Source organism: Peromyscus eremicus, chromosome 1, assembly GCF_949786415.1.
Source record: "Peromyscus eremicus chromosome 1, PerEre_H2_v1, whole genome shotgun sequence".
In the NCBI taxonomy this organism is placed as follows: domain Eukaryota; kingdom Metazoa; phylum Chordata; class Mammalia; order Rodentia; family Cricetidae; genus Peromyscus; species Peromyscus eremicus.
This window is the reverse complement of record NC_081416.1, coordinates 180,166,945-180,171,517: the sequence shown is the minus strand read 5'-3', so window position 1 is coordinate 180,171,517 and position 4,573 is coordinate 180,166,945. Positions and strand designations below refer to the sequence as shown.

General features: G+C 39.4%; 1 pseudogene; it reads left to right on the top strand.

Annotated features, from left to right (window-relative positions):
- Nucleotides 1-2,090: 2,090 nt before the first annotated feature.
- LOC131902614 (vomeronasal type-1 receptor 4-like) lies at nt 2,091-2,968 on the top strand (annotated as a pseudogene).
- The last annotated feature ends 1,605 nt before the right edge of the window (nt 2,969-4,573 follow it).

Below are 4,573 nucleotides of genomic sequence, written 5' to 3'. Positions count from 1 at the left end.
GTTAATTTTAACTGATGGATGGAGACTGACGGTTCCTCTGGAAAACAATATATGAAGTCAGCTGCAGATTAAATAAGAGCTTTAAAAGACATGATTCAAAGACAGGAGTTTCTAAAGGATTTGTCTGTGCAAATGGTTTAACTGTGATGGTGTATCACCACATTTTAAGTGTGGTTGAGGGGAGCTGGTTATGGCTCAGTTTCTCTCCAGTTTCTGCTTCCTCATTAAAATAAGGAAGATACACAACATTATGAATAAATGAAATACTTTGGTACCTGGGGATTTTTCCATATGTATGTGTAAATTGAGTTCTTTATATATTTTGGAACTCAGCCCTCTGTGAGATCTGGGGTTAGTGAAGATCTTTCCCATTCTGAAGGCTGATGTTTTGTCCTACTGACAGTGTCCTTTGCCTCACAGAAGCTTTTCAGTTCATGGGGTACCATTTATTAGTTGTTGATCTTAGTGTCTGCATTATTGGTGTTCTATTCAGGAAATGGTCTCCTGTGCTAATTGTTCAAGGTTGTTCCCCACTTTCTCTTCTATCAGATTCAGGATTTATGTTGAGTTCTTTGATCCACTTGGACTTGAGTTTTGTACTTGGTGATAGATATGGATCTATGTGCAATCTTCTACATGCAGACATTCAGTTAGATCAGCACCATTTGTTGAAGATACTTCCTATTTTCCATTGTATTATTTTTGCTTCTTTGTCAAAAATCAGGTGTCCATAGGTGTATTGTTTTATGAATGGGTCTTTGATTCCATTGATCCTTTCTGTTTTTATGCCAATAATGTGTGGGCTTTATTACTATTTCTCATTAGTACAGCTTGAAATCTCTGATGATGAAGTTCTTTTGTACATGATTCTTTTAGCTATCTGGGTTTTTTGGTTTTCCATATGTAGTTGAGTATTGTTCTTTTGAGGTCCGTAAAGGACTGTCTTTGGATTTTAATGTAGATTGCATTGAATCTGTAGATTGCTTTTGGTAGGATGGCCATTTTTACTATGTTAATTCTACCAGTCTATGAGCATGTTAGATATTTCCATCTTCTGATATCTTCTTCAATATTCTTTTTCAAACACTTGATGTTCTTCTCATGTAGGTCTTTCACTTGCTTGGTTAGAGTTACACCACAATATTTTATATTCTTTGTGGCTATTTTGAAGGGTGTTGTTTTCTTGATTTCTTTCTCAACCCATTCATCATTTGTATATAGGAGGGCTACTGATTTTTTTGAGTTAGTCATGTATGCAGTCACTTCACATAAGATGTTTATCTGCCAAAGGAGTTAACTCATAGAACTTTTGCGGTTGCTTATGTACCTAATAATATACATGTATAAATTGAGGTTCATATTTGTGATCAGAAAACTGGTTACTTTTTTGAAATATTTTGTATTCTATCACTTTGATGATCTGTATAAAATTTTCACAAAAGCTGATGGGTCCCTTTTTGGCCACTTACTTTACTTACATGATTTTGTGAATTACAAGTTTGAAATCATGTCATTTTAAAGATATAGTAATTTTACTTTATGCATCTAGTGTTATAACTGCCTGTATGTCTGGCACCACATTTGTGCAGTGCCACAAAAACCATGAGAGGGTGTTCAACTTGGGCAACTGATGTTACAGGTGATGTGAACGACCATGTGAGTGCTGGATTAGAACATGAGTCTTTTGAAGAGCCATCTCTCCAACTTCCAATTTGTATTTCTTAACACATTTATCATTGAGGGACGATGTTGCATTCAAAAGATAAATTAATGTTTTCCTATGTTCACTGTTTATATGTTTATATGCCATAATGTATGACAATGGGTGGCGTGTGGACCAAGAATGATACAGTTGTATCACTAATACACTTGCATCATGAGGTGAGGGAAAGTGCATGAAGTACAAAATAATAGTCTGAGTTGTCTAAGCAATGTTTTCCAGGACAAGCTCCTATACTGTGATACCATAGTGTCTCCCTTCATAGAAGAAGTAAGACATAAATCATTCTAATGCTCAGACATTGAGAAGTGTTTTGAAGGCAGCAGTGTTCCTCCTGGTCATCACTCCAGCCTGCACAGAGGTTGTCTCCATGTCCTCTCAGAATAAAACTCTGAAAGCCACTGAGGAATTGGCTCTCCAGACACTCCTGCTTTTTGAGATTGGGTGTGGGACACTGGCCAATATTCTTCTGTTTGTCCATAATTTCTCTCCCATCTTTACTGGCTCTCGACTGAGGCCCACACAGGTCATTGTCACCAACTTGGCTGTGGCCAATGTGTTCATTCTCTTTGTCACTGCATTTCCATTCAACGTGATGGTTTTTGTTCAAAGGAATCCTTATACTAACCTTCAATGCAAAATTGGGTACTTCATTCACCTGGTGGCTCGAAGCACAAACATGTGCTCCACCTGTGTCCTGAGCATCCATCAGTTTGTCACTCTTGTTCCTGGTCACTGGGGTAGGCTGATGCCTCAAAGAAGAGCTCCTAATGTCCTGAGTTATTCTTGTTACAGTTGTTGGTTGTTCAGTGTCTTAAATAATGTCTACATTCCAATCAAAGTCAGTGGTCAACAGAGCACAGGCAATGACACTCACAATCAAGGCAAGTGGGTCTGCTCCACATCTGGATTCAGTGCAGGCATTGTCATCTTGCGTTTTTCCCATGATGCTATATTCATCAACATCATGATCTGGACCAGTGTCTCCATGGTGCTTCTTCTGCATAGACATCGCCAGCAAACACAGCACATCCTCGCTGCCAATCAGAACCACCGAGGCCATCCTGAGAGCAGAGCAGCCCACACCATCCTCATGCTTGTGGTCACATTTGTTGGCTTGTACCTCCTAGATATAATTTGTATAATCTTTCACACTTTTTTAATGGACTCTCGCATCTGGTTGAGGCATGTAAATGAAGTTTTGACTGCAGGCTTCCCCACTATTTCTCCTTTCCTGTTGATCTTTAGGGACCCTAAGGATCCCTGGTCTGTGCTCTTCAACTGCTGCAAACCACAGTCAACATGACAAACATAGAAGACAGCTTTACTAACAGCTGTACACACTCTATTAAGTAAAAGTTGTTTGAAAATCCTTCCTCATAAGCCAGACATGTTGATTCACTAAACTTATCCCAGCACTGGGGAGACTGAGCCAGGAGGATTGCAATGTAACGAATGGCATGTCAGCCTGCAGAGTGAGATCCAGGCCAAATTGTGACAAGGAGACAGTCTCACAACTCTGTATCTCCACCCTGTTTTTCTCTGCTGAGTAGTACTCCATTGTGTATATGTACCATATTTTCTTTATCCATTCTTCAGTTGAGGGGTATCTAGGTTGTTTTCAAGTTCTGGCTATTACAAATTGTGGTGGTATTGTGTTCCCCCAAATATTGTGTACCCTAATAAACTTATCTGGGGTCACAGAACAGAATAGTCACTAGATATAGAGGCCAGAAAATGGTGGCGCACACACCTTTAATCCTAGCATTCCAGAGGCAGAAATCCCTCTGGATCTCTGTGAGTTCAAGGCCACATTGGAAACAGCCAGGCATGGTGACACATGCCTTTAATCCCAGAAAGCGAGCCTTTAATCCCAGGGAGTGATGGCAGAAAGCAGAAAGGTATAAAGGCGTGAAGATCAGAAACTAGAAGCTTTTAGCTGGTTAAACTTTTAGGTTTTGAGCAGCACAGTTCAGCTGAGATTCATTCTGGATGAGGACACAGAGGTTTCCAGTCTGAGGAAATAGGGTCAGCAGAGAAACTGGCAAGGTGAGATCTGCTTCTCTGATCTTCCAGCATGCACCCCAATACCTGGCTCAGGTTTGATTTTATTAATAAGACTTTTTAAGATTTCTGCTACAATCCTCTACACCAGAGATTTTCCATGTCTTGAATTCTGTTGGTTATGCTTGCATCTGTGTTTCCTGTTCCTTTACTCAGATTTTCTATTTCCAGCATTTCCTCTGTTTGTGTCTTCTTCATTGCTTCTATTTCTGTTTTCTGGTCTTGAACTGTTTCCCTCACATGTTTAATTGATTTTTCCTGGTTTTCTTGGCTTTCTTTAAGCGATTTATTGATTTCTTCCAATTTTTTAATTTGTCTTTTCCTCAATTTCTTTATCGATTTCTTCCAATTTTTGTTTGCCTTTTTCTCAATATCTTTATTGTTTTCTTCCATTTTTTGTTTGCTGTTTCCTCCATTTCTTTAATGAAATTTTTCTTTTTTTCTTGAAAGGCCTCTAGCATCTTCATGAAGCTGTTTTTATGGTCACATTCTTCTGCTTCTTTTACATTTTGATGTTCAGGTCTTGCTGTTGCAGGAAGGCTAGGTTCTGGTGATACCGTATTACTTTATGTTGTTATATGTATTTTTGCCTTAACTTCTGCCCACCTCCTCCTCTACTAGGTGCAAGAGGTGTCTGTGTCTGAGTGAGCTGCTATTGGTCCAGTCTGTGTCTCAGGGGGCCCCTCTGGGTCTAATCATGGCTCTTGGTCTAATTAGAGTTGGTAGATTCTGTATCTCAGTAAGCTGCTCTTGGACCAACCTCAGCTAGTTAATTCTGTGACTCACCAA